This window comes from Nansenia antarctica (assembly GCF_963989245.1).
Source record: "Nansenia antarctica genome assembly, chromosome: 8".
Lineage (NCBI taxonomy): Eukaryota > Metazoa > Chordata > Actinopteri > Argentiniformes > Microstomatidae > Nansenia > Nansenia antarctica.
The window spans coordinates 579,164-591,864 of NC_137678.1; positions in this window are offsets into that span (position 1 = coordinate 579,164).

Genomic DNA, 12,701 nt, shown 5'->3' on the forward strand with positions numbered 1-12,701 from the left:
GGGGACAGTAGGGGACCAAATAGTAGACCTGTATCTTACCTGTATCTTACCTGTATTGAGTAAAATGTTTGAAAAAAATGTATATACAAGCAGGTACAAGTCTATTTTGAAGTGAACAGCATTAGATCACCAGCATGCATATAAAGCGGCTATTCCACATAAACATCACTGATAACTGGCTTAGACATAGGAAGTCAATGTCAGGTCATTGCTGTGCTTCTGGATTTTAGCGCAGCATTTGATATTATAGACCATGATCTCCTACTAATGAAACTATCGGCTCATAAATTCAAAGCAAGTTCAATTAAATTGATACAAAGTTATTTAGTAAATAGACTACAATGTGTGATGTTTAATGGAACACTGTCGGAGATGAGGGACCTCCATGCAGGAGTGCCACAAGGGAGTTGCCTTGGCCCTTTATTATATGACATTTCTGTTAATGATTTACCACTTGTACTTAATAATGCATCAATGGAGATCTTTGCAGATGACACTACCATGCATATAGCAGCGTAAACATCTGAGACTGTTAATAGGCTGCTGCAAGATGAGTTAATGCTTGTTTCTAACTGGGTACGTGAAAATAAGTTAAAGTTAAATGTTACATAAACCAAGAGTATAATGATAGCCTCTAGATATGCATCTAGATCAAATCCTGAACTAAACCTAGTGCTGAACGGTGCTGATATCGAATAGGTTAGAGAAGCTAAATTGTTGGGAGTGGTAATCGATGATAAGCTTTCTTGGTCTTAACACATTAACAACATGGTGTCAAAAATGAGCTGTAGTACTTTAGTGATCAGAAGGTGTGGTAATACTGTATGTTGACTCAGAGTACAGACAAGTGTTGTGGATCCCTCTTCGGCTCCACTCGTTCCCACCTCGGCACCGCTCGTTGAGACTAATCAGGCCCAATCTGGGACAGCTGCGCCGGCTCCAGCAGGTGCTTACAATCTCAGGAGGAGAAACCAGCATACAAGGCCCCACAACCTGCCGTCTGATGCTTGATCAATCTGATCCCATGTGTCCATCCCATCATCCCTGGACAGCCTGCCCTACCTGCCCTCCTGCCTGCCTGCCCTGCCAACCCTCCTGCCTGCCTAACAACTACTCCTCCTGCCTAAGCCCCTGCCTGCCTGCCGACTACCCCTCCTGCCTAAGCCCCTGCCTGCCTGCAGACTACCCCTCCTGCCTAACCCCCTGCCTGCCTGCCGACTACTCCCCCTGCCTGACCCCCCGCTTGCCCTACGACCATTCTCTGCCTAACCCCTTTAATAAATATCCCTTATTATTATCCTAGTCTCTGTGTCCGTCTGTTCTGGGGTTCTGCCACATTTGACCGCTTGATTCAGGCATAACACCAAGCTTGTACTACAATCTTTAGTCTTATCCCGTCTGGACTACTGCCCAACTATACAGTCTAGCGCCTCTAAAGGAGACCTGGCCAAACTCCAACTGGCTCAGAACAGGGCGACACGCCTCGCTCTGCGATGCTCTGTGAGGAGTAGTGTTGAGAGGATGCTCTGTGAGGAGCAGTGTTGAGAGGATGCTCTGTGAGGAGTGTTGAGAGGATGCTCTGTGAGGAGCAGTGTTGAGAGGATGCTCTGTGAGGAGTAGTGTTGAGAGGATGCTCTGTGAGGAGCAGTGTTGAGAGGATGCTCTGTGAGGAGTGTTGAGAGGATGCTCTGTGAGGAGTGTTGAGAGGATGCTCTGTGAGGAGCAGTGTTGAGAGGATGCTCTGTGAGGAGGAGTGTTGAGAGGATGCTCTGTGAGGAGTGTTGAGAGGATGCTCTGTGAGGAGCAGTGTTGAGAGGATGCTCTGTGAGGAGCAGTGTTGAGAGGATGCTCTGTGAGTAGTGTTGAGAGGATGCTCTGTGAAGAGTGTTGAGAGGATGCTCTGTGAGGAGTAGTGTTGAGAGGATGCTCTGTGAGGAGTGTTGAGAGGATGCTCTGTGAGGAGTGTTGAGAGGATGCTCTGTGAGGAGCAGTGTTGAGAGGATGCTCTGTGAGGAGCAGTGTTGAGAGGATGCTCTGTGAGGAGCAGTGTTGAGAGGATGCTCTGTGAGGAGTGTTGAGAGGATGCTCTGTGAGGAGCAGTGTTGAGAGGATGCTCTGTGAGGAGCAGTGTTGAGAGGATGCTCTGTGAGGAGCAGTGTTGAGAGGATGCTCTGTGAGGAGTGTTGAGAGGATGCTCTGTGAGGAGTGTTGAGAGGATGCTCTGTGAGGAGCAGTGTTGAGAGGATGCTCTGTGAGGAGGAGTGTTGAGAGGATGCTCTGTGAGGAGTGTTGAGAGGATGCTCTGTGAGGAGCAGTGTTGAGAGGATGCTCTGTGAGGAGCAGTGTTGAGAGGATGCTCTGTGAGTAGTGTTGAGAGGATGCTCTGTGAAGAGTGTTGAGAGGATGCTCTGTGAGGAGTAGTGTTGAGAGGATGCTCTGTGAGGAGTGTTGAGAGGATGCTCTGTGAGGAGTGTTGAGAGGATGCTCTGTGAGGAGCAGTGTTGAGAGGATGCTCTGTGAGGAGCAGTGTTGAGAGGATGCTCTGTGAGGAGCAGTGTTGAGAGGATGCTCTGTGAGGAGTAGTGTTGAGAGGATGCTCTGTGAGGAGTGTTGAGAGGATGCTCTGTGAGGTGCAGTGTTGAGAGGATGCTCTGTGAGGAGTAGTGTTGAGAGGATGCTCTGTGAGCAGTGTTGAGAGGATGCTCTGTGAGGAGTGTTGAGAGGATGCTCTGTGAGGAGGAGTGTTGAGAGGATGCTCTGTGAGGAGGAGTGTTGAGAGGATGCTCTGTGAGGAGTGTTGAGAGGATGCTCTGTGAGGAGTGTTGAGAGGATGCTCTGTGAGGAGCAGTGTTGAGAGGATGCTCTGTGAGGAGCAGTGTTGAGAGGATGCTCTGTGAGGAGCAGTGTTGAGAGGATGCTCTGTGAGGAGTGTTGAGAGGATGCTCTGTGAGGAGCAGTGTTGAGAGGATGCTCTGTGAGGAGCAGTGTTGAGAGGATGCTCTGTGAGGAGCAGTGTTGAGAGGATGCTCTGTGAGGAGCAGTGTTGAGAGGATGCTCTGTGAGGAGTGTTGAGAGGATGCTCTGTGAGGAGCAGTGTTGAGAGGATGCTCTGTGAGGAGTGTTGAGAGGATGCTCTGTGAAGAGTGTTGAGAGGATGCTCTGTGAGGAGCAGTGTTGAGAGGATGCTCTGTGAGGAGTAGTGTTGAGAGGATGCTCTGTGAGCAGTGTTGAGAGGATGCTCTGTGAGGAGTAGTGTTGAGAGGATGCTCTGTGAGGAGTGTTGAGAGGATGCTCTGTGAGGAGTGTTGAGAGGATGCTCTGTGAAGAGTGTTGAGAGGATGCTCTGTGAGGAGTAGTGTTGAGAGGATGCTCTGTGAGGAGTGTTGAGAGGATGCTCTGTGAGGAGTGTTGAGAGGATGCTCTGTGAGGAGCAGTGTTGAGAGGATGCTCTGTGAGGAGTGTTGAGAGGATGCTCTGTGAAGAGTGTTGAGAGGATGCTCTGTGAGGAGTAGTGTTGAGAGGATGCTCTGTGAGGAGTGTTGAGAGGATGCTCTGTGAGGAGTGTTGAGAGGATGCTCTGTGAGGAGCAGTGTTGAGAGGATGCTCTGTGAGGAGTGTTGAGAGGATGCTCTGTGAGGAGTGTTGAGAGGATGCATGCCGCACTGGCCTGGATGAAAGTAGAACAAAATGCAAATCAGCCGCAAAATGTCCGACCGGCCCCCTGTTTGTCAGTGAATAACACCCGTTAGGAAGGTGGTAGAAACCCAGTTCCATTTCCATTGTCTCCCAAATCGCTTTCCTGCCAGTTTGAGGGGTAAGTAAGTAAGTAAGTAAGTAAAGCTTTATTTATATAGCGCCTTTCATACATGAAATGCAACTCAAAGCGCTTAATGGGGTGATGCGGCTTAATGTCCAAGTACATGACGCTGGTATGTCGCATGGTCCATGCCACGGTCCATGCCATCCCCGCAAGGCAGCAAGCCTAGGGGAAACACTGATCTTGTTTTATTTATGATATCGTATTGTGAACCCCTGTATCGAGAGGTGCATCGTATCGTGAGTTGAGTGTATCGCCCCATCCCTAGACTATAATGATAAATGCATACACACAGACACAACATTATCATTTTTTACCATTCTATTATTGTATTGCTCAATTGTATACTTTTTTCCATTGCCATTTTTTTTTCTCTTGCTGCTGCAATGTTGATTGAAACTAAAGCCATGAGAAGATAACTGTGAGATAACCCTAGTCTACCCTGTGAGATAACCCTAGTCTACCCTGTGAGATAACCCTAGTCTACCCTGTGAGATAACCCTAGTCTACCCTGTCAGATAACCCTAGTCTACCCTGTGAGATAACCCTAGTCTACCCTGTGAGATAACCCTAGTCTACCCTGTCAGATAACCCTAGTCTACCCTGTCAGATAACCCTAGAGTATTTTGCCCTGGATGATGCTAGACAGACTACATAAGTATGTTGGCCTCTCTGGCACTGCACTTAACTGGTTTAAGTCTTACCTCACAGGTAGAGAATTCTTTGTTGCCCTTGAAAAATACTCTTCTAAGAACTATAACATTATATAGGCTGCCCCTTAGCAGTATCATCAGGCGACATGGCATACATTTTCACAGCTACGCTGATGACACTCAGCTCTATATCTCTGTGTCTCCTGATGACACTCAGCTCTATATCTCTGTGTCTCCTGATGACACTCAGCTCTATATCTCTGTGTCTCCTGATGACACTCAGCTCTATATCTCTGTGTCTCCTGATGACACTCAGCTCTATATCTCTGTGTCTCCTGATGACACTCAGCTCTATATCTCTGTGTCTCCTGATGACACTCAGCTCTATATCTCTGTGTCTCCTGATGACACTCAGCTCTATATCTCTGTGTCTCCTGATGACACTCAGCTCTATATCTCTGTGTCTCCTGATGACACTCAGCTCTATATCTCTGTGTCTCCTGATGACACAAGCCCTATTGATGCTCTCCATAAGTGTAATTGAGACATTAATGCTTGGATGGCTCAGAACTTTCTTCAGCTCAACAAGGACAAAACAGAGGTACTCATCATTGGAGCAGAGGCACTGAGAGAGAAACTGACCTCTAAATTGAAGTCACTGGCCCTCAGTCCCAGACACTTGTAGCCACTATGGCCCCAGACTTGGGAACGGCCTGCCGGAGGACTTGAGGGTGGCAGAGAGTGTGGATGTCTTTAAAGAAAGCTTAAAACACACCTTTTTATCCTGGATTCTATCTAGTGTTTATCTTAACTTGCAATTTTACTCCTATTTCTTGTTTTACTCCTTGTTTTATTGTGTTGTATTTTATTTACTATTGTTTTTATGTTCAGCAATAGGAGTTGCATTCAATGTATGACTTGCTATATAAATACAGTTTGATTGATTGATTGATTGTCATCTAGCCACTTTAATCTCCTTGCCAGACGTGTACTTAGCCAGTCTAAACCTTTGCTTGTTTCCACTCCTGGAAGTCCTCTCCTTCTCCAGACCAAGCTGTCTGTTTGTGCTGTTTGTCTTGCTGTGAACCAGGGTTTGATAATATTTATTGTAATTTATTTACATTTATGTAAATAATGAGCCGCTATCTAGCTCAAGCCATAATAGTTTAGGACTGGGTGGCCTTTGGACTAACTAAGAGAGACTCGGTGTATACTCATGTATGTCGCCATTCAAGGGTTTTTGTGTTATTATGGAAACACCCTATGAGTCGTCTGACTGATTAGATTAGATTTGGTATTCTTTAATGAATCATCATCATCTATCAAACTTTTTTAATATACCGCCTTTCATGGAAAAATGCAATACAAGGTGCTTGACAGTCAAATGAAAATACGACAATGCAATTATAATACAGCAATAGAGTGAAAAATAAGCAGCAATACAACTAAATACAGCAATACAATAAAGACTAAAATAATGCTAAGCTAAACACTTATTATTTTAATGTCTTTTAAAGGTGTTCACAGATTGTGACGCCCTCAGCTCCGCTATTCAGGTGCAAGGCCATGTAGTGATCTGAACACCAAGAGGTCTTGGTCAGTATGCTGCTGCACTTTGAATGAACTGTTGCTCATAGATCTTTTAGGTAGGCAGAAAGGAGAGCATTAGGTAGTTAATCAGTCATTAGTAATCAAGCCTGCTAGTGATAAAAGCATGAGTACGTCTCTCAGTATCTGCCAGGGAGAGAAACGGTTGCACTTTAGCAATATTTGTAAGGTGATAAAAGGTTTTAGTGAGATTACTGATGTCTGATGTTGCTGTGTCATTGTGACTGATATCATTAGGCTTGTTTAGTCTTAAGGAATAACACACAAGAGGGTGTGCTTATGGCTTATGGCTTAGGTCACTAACAGGCGGACCACGGTCCGGACCCGGACCCAGACCTGTAACCCATAAATGATTGAGAATTATTACATTTTGAACGGAGCGTTTCGATCTTAATCTGTAAAACCTTTCTAGCCTTTACGGCGCTGGTTTAGCGGTGTCCGGTGACTAGCATCTCACGTGGTGCATTCTGATAAGCATTGTTGTCTGGAGTCAGTGAGATGAGAGATACACACGCAGGCACACACACACACACACACACACACACGCACACACACACACACACACACACACACACACACACACACACACACTGTCACACACACACACACACACACACACACACACACACACACACACACACACACACACACACACGCGCACACACACACACACACACACACACACACACACACACACACACACACACACACACACACACACACACAAGGGAAAGACGAGACAGAAAAGACAGAGAAAGACAGAGAGACGACTCTGAGAAATAAGTTAGAGAAAAGTCATGGCATGCTCCAAAAAAACAAAGGTAGACAGCGAGAATAAAGAATGGACAGACTCCTGTATGTTCATTCTCCCCACTGGCAGAAACCCGTATGTCTGATATGTTCCCAAACCGTGGCAATTATTAAAAGCGGCAATGTGAAGCGCCACTATGAAACAAAACACAAATCGTTTGAGCAAACACATCTACAGAAATCTGAACTGAGGGCACATAAAATACACAGCCTAGGAGCCCAATACGATCGACCCAGCAGAATCTTAACACATTCATTCACTGCCCAACAACGAGCTAACGAATGTTCCCTTAAAGTTGCATGGGTTTTGGGTCAACATAAAAACACCCTGTCAGGCGATGCTGAGGTTGATGAACACAATGATGATGATCTCAGAGAAGTTAATGCTGATGACCTTCTGCTGCACAACACCGTCCGATGGCTCAGCAAAGGTGTCGGAGCTTCTGGTCCATCCAAAGGTGTTGGAGCTTCTGGTCCATCCAAAGGTGTTGGAGCTTCTGGTCCATCCAAAGGTGTTGGAGCTTCTGGTCCATCCAAAGGGAAACAGCACCTTTCTTGGCACAGCTGAAGAGCGAGAAGGCAACACCATTTTCAAAAAGAAATTGAAGATGAGAAGAAGATGGGTATTGTGGCTTTTTTGGTTGATATCATTTCACACCTGAATGAACAGAATTTAAAGCTACAGGGCAAGGACAATTCAGTTTGTGACCTGATGTCAGCTGCCTCTTGTATTACTGAATTATTTACCTCAAAGTTTAGCTAAAATCTACAGCATATTGCATGGTTCTTAAACATATTTCTATCTAATAAACCATGAAATCGTAGTTTTAAGGGACCAAACCTTCTGTTTTTAATAATAATCCACATTCCTATGTCTTGGTCATGTGCATGAGGAGGTCTGCAGTGTCCAGTGAGATCCAGTTTCAGCAGCCGTCAAGTGTGGTCTCCAACATGTGCCAGTAGTGTTAATTAACTACCTCTTCTTGTTTAATAGCCTCCATTTTATTGTTGTACGATTATTACCTATCGTATTATTATTGACTATTTAATTCCAGACTTTATCGGTTTCTCAGTTTTCAAGGAACTGGAAACACGTGTGGCTCCCAGCAGTCACGGTGAGGCAGGCGTTGTGTTTCCTCATTAGCCATTGACCCATTGACCTGACACATAATCTGCCATTGACCCTTTGACAGGACACATAATCTGCTGAGCAAACAACACATAAATATGGAAATGTGGAAACAGCTGCAGTATCTTCACCAACAAGTCAGATAGTTATATATGCTCTCAGATAAATACAGCAATCCACAAAGTTAAAGTTAAATCTACGATCGATACCTCAAATATAATTAAACTCTTTCGGTAGATGTGGCAAAAGCATATCAGATGTAATCTAACCCCACCCAGACTGCTCACAGGGTGTTTCCATTAGGACATAAGGGTGTGTCAGAATTACACATTACTAACAACTTGCATAGATAATTGATCAATAATAAAATCATTATGACTATTATGGCCTAGCTAGGTAGAAGCCATTCTTGGGCTCATTATTTATATAAATATATGTACGTTTACATTATGTGGTCCAAAACGTCTGGCATGTTTAAGAAATATTCCCACTTCATATACTTCATATTAACATTCTATGTTGCTGTGTTGCTGATATCATTAGGCTGGTTTAGGTTTAATCAATCACCCAGGAGAGGCTGTGCTTATGTCTCAGAGTATGGATGTGTTAGAGTATGGATATGTTAGAGTATGGATGTGTTAGAGTATGGATGTGTTAGAGTATGGATGTGTTAGAGTATGGATGTGTTAGAGTATGGATGTGTTAGAGTATGGATGTGTTAGAGTATGGATGTGTTAGAGTATGGATATGTTAGAGTATGGATGTGTTAGAGTATGGATATGTTAGAGTATGGATGTGTTAGAGTATGGATGTGTTAGAGTATGGATATGTTAGATTATGGATATGTTAGAGTATGGATGTGTTAGATTATGGATGTGTTAGAGTATGGATATGTTAGAGTATGGATGTGTTAGAGTATGGATGTGTTAGAGTATGGATGTGTTAGAGTATGGATATGTTAGATTATGGATATGTTAGAGTATGGATGTGTTAGATTATGGATGTGTTAGAGTATGGATATGTTAGAGTATGGATGTGTTAGAGTATGGATGTGTTAGAGTATGGATATGTTAGATTATGGATGTGTTAGAGTATGGATATGTTAGATTATGGATGTGTTAGAGTATGGATGTGTTAGAGTATGGATATGTTAGATTATGGATATGTTACAGTATGGATATGTTAGATTATGGATGTGTTAGAGTATGGATGTGTTAGAGTATGGATATGTTAGAGTATGGATATGTTAGATTATGGATGTGTTAGAGTATGGATGTGTTAGAGTATGGATATGTTAGATTATGGATGTGTTAGAGTATGGATGTGTTAGAGTATGGATATGTTAGAGTATGGATATGTTAGATTATGGATGTGTTAGAGTATGGATGTGTTAGAGTATGGATATGTTAGATTATGGATGTGTTAGATTATGGATGTGTTAGATTATGGATATGTTAGAGTATGGATGTGTTAGAGTATGGATGTGTTAGAGTATGGATATGTTAGATTATGGATATGTTAGATTATGGATGTGTTAGAGTATGGATGTGTTAGAGTATGGATGTGTTAGAGTATGGATGTGTTAGAGTATGGATGTGTTAGAGTATGGATGTGTTAGAGTATGGATATGTTAGAGTATGGATGTGTTAGAGTATGGATATGTTAGAGTATGGATGTGTTAGAGTATGGATGTGTTAGAGTATGGATATGTTAGATTATGGATATGTTAGAGTATGGATGTGTTAGATTATGGATGTGTTAGAGTATGGATATGTTAGAGTATGGATGTGTTAGAGTATGGATGTGTTAGAGTATGGATGTGTTAGAGTATGGATATGTTAGATTATGGATATGTTAGAGTATGGATGTGTTAGATTATGGATGTGTTAGAGTATGGATATGTTAGAGTATGGATGTGTTAGAGTATGGATGTGTTAGAGTATGGATATGTTAGATTATGGATGTGTTAGAGTATGGATATGTTAGATTATGGATGTGTTAGAGTATGGATGTGTTAGAGTATGGATATGTTAGATTATGGATATGTTACAGTATGGATATGTTAGATTATGGATGTGTTAGAGTATGGATGTGTTAGAGTATGGATATGTTAGAGTATGGATATGTTAGATTATGGATGTGTTAGAGTATGGATGTGTTAGAGTATGGATATGTTAGATTATGGATGTGTTAGAGTATGGATGTGTTAGAGTATGGATATGTTAGAGTATGGATATGTTAGATTATGGATGTGTTAGAGTATGGATGTGTTAGAGTATGGATATGTTAGATTATGGATGTGTTAGATTATGGATGTGTTAGATTATGGATATGTTAGAGTATGGATGTGTTAGAGTATGGATGTGTTAGAGTATGGATATGTTAGATTATGGATATGTTACAGTATGGATATGTTAGATTATGGATGTGTTAGAGTATGGATGTGTTAGAGTATGGATATGTTAGATTATGGATATGTTACAGTATGGATATGTTAGATTATGGATGTGTTAGAGTATGGATGTGTTAGAGTATGGATATGTTAGAGTATGGATATGTTAGATTATGGATGTGTTAGAGTATGGATGTGTTAGAGTATGGATATGTTAGATTATGGATGTGTTAGAGTATGGATGTGTTAGAGTATGGATATGTTAGATTATGGATATGTTACAGTATGGATATGTTAGATTATGGATGTGTTAGAGTATGGATGTGTTAGAGTATGGATATGTTAGAGTATGGATATGTTAGATTATGGATATGTTAGAGTATGGATTATGGATATGTTAGAGTATGGATGTGTTAGAGTATGGATATGTTACAGTATGGATATGTTACAGTATGGATATGTTAGAGTATGGATATGTTACAGTATGGATGTGTTAGAGTATGGATGTGTTAGATTATGGATGTGTTAGAGTATGGATGTGTTAGAGTATGGATATGTTACAGTATGGATATGTTACAGTATGGATATGTTAGAGTATGGATATGTTACAGTATGGATGTGTTAGAGTATGGATGTGTTAGATTATGGATGTGTTAGAGTATGGATATGTTACAGTATGGATATGTTAGAGTATGGATATGTTAGAGTATGGATATGTTAGAGTATGGATATGTTAGAGTATGGATATGTTAGATTATGGATATGTTAGGGTATGGATGTCTCAGGGTATGGATGTCTGAACGGAGATATCAGACTTGATTGTGTTATTGTCACAAGAGGAGTGGTCACTCTACACTCAATCAGGGGGATTACTTGACCTCCTCTGTTGCTGGTGTAGTGTCTAGGGTGTAGTGTGTAGTGTCAGTTTAGCTCTTGTGATGAGTAGCCCTGCCTGAGACCTGTCAGCCCAGGGGCCTCATTCATAAAGAAGTACTTGAACGTCATCTTTGACTTTCACGTAAGCACAGTTTTCTAAACGGACGTAAGCATTATTTATAAAACGGGCTGAGATGGTTTAAAGTTGCGTACGTGCTTCCTTCTATAAATACCAACGCAGGTAAAAATGAACGCAGGTGAATGAGGTTTGTATTAACGCCTGTGATAGAGGCTGAATTATAGCGGCTGAATTAAGACAAGTGCTATAATATAGGGTAGGCGTTCGTCTGGAAGTGGGAGAGGGCAGAGAAGGGTGGCTTCTCGGTAAGTTGCATTTGTAACGTTTGATCATGACAACTAACCAGGCACATGCTTATACTCTACTCAAGTTGTAAAAGAAAATCAGGGGAGGTGGTGGATTTTATAAGAGGACAATTTTAGCATCCCCTCGCCAGTGACTTCAGTGTCAGTAACTGTCATTGCATGTGCCCCCTCGCACCTTGAAATACCAGTAATACCACGTTCATTGATAAAATGACATTAAGTATGGAAAGAGGGGGGTGATTTTGACTGTTTTTATTTCAGGGGAACTCGAGTGCTGCTTATACTGTAATAATATAATGGTCTTATTCTTATCAGGTGGTCTTATTCTTATATGGCTGCTCACTCCCAGACACCGGAGAAACTCCAGTATAATTTAGAGCTTGGCCGGGGAAGGTCCGTTGTGGAACGCACTAGGCATGTTGAAGGGGAGATAGACAGCTCCGGAGGGATATAAAGGAAGACTGAAATACAATCAGAAACATCAGTTCCTTTTAAATCTTGAATTAAACTCATTTCCTCGGCTGATAACAACATAGTTAATTTTATTACGAGCCACTTGCATGAATTACACTAGGCAGTGCGGCTCACATGCCTGTAATAACTCTGCATAACCAGTAGGTAATGTGCGTAAGCAAGTTGAATACTCGACGTCGAGCTACGATCGTTTCCACGATCAAATTGACTCACGTTGAAATTGTATAAATCACTACGTTGACGTGGTTTTCTACGTACGACACGGGTAAGATCAACATTTGATCTAAGCACCCGTTATGAATGAGGCCCCAGATGTCTTCCTGGGACCACAAGGACGTCCTCTTGGTTTACTGGCAGAATCGTGGGTCATCCAGGGGAGAGGTCCCCTGTTTGAGCCCTGCTGGTTACATCAGTCCCACTCTGACCACTAGAGGGTATATAAGAGTTAGTCACATTGGGTATTTGAGCTATGATGCTGTATTACATGTGTCCTTTTTGTGTAGTGTCAGTCCCACTCTGACCACTAGAGGGCAGCAGCACAGGTCCTGTGAGATGGAG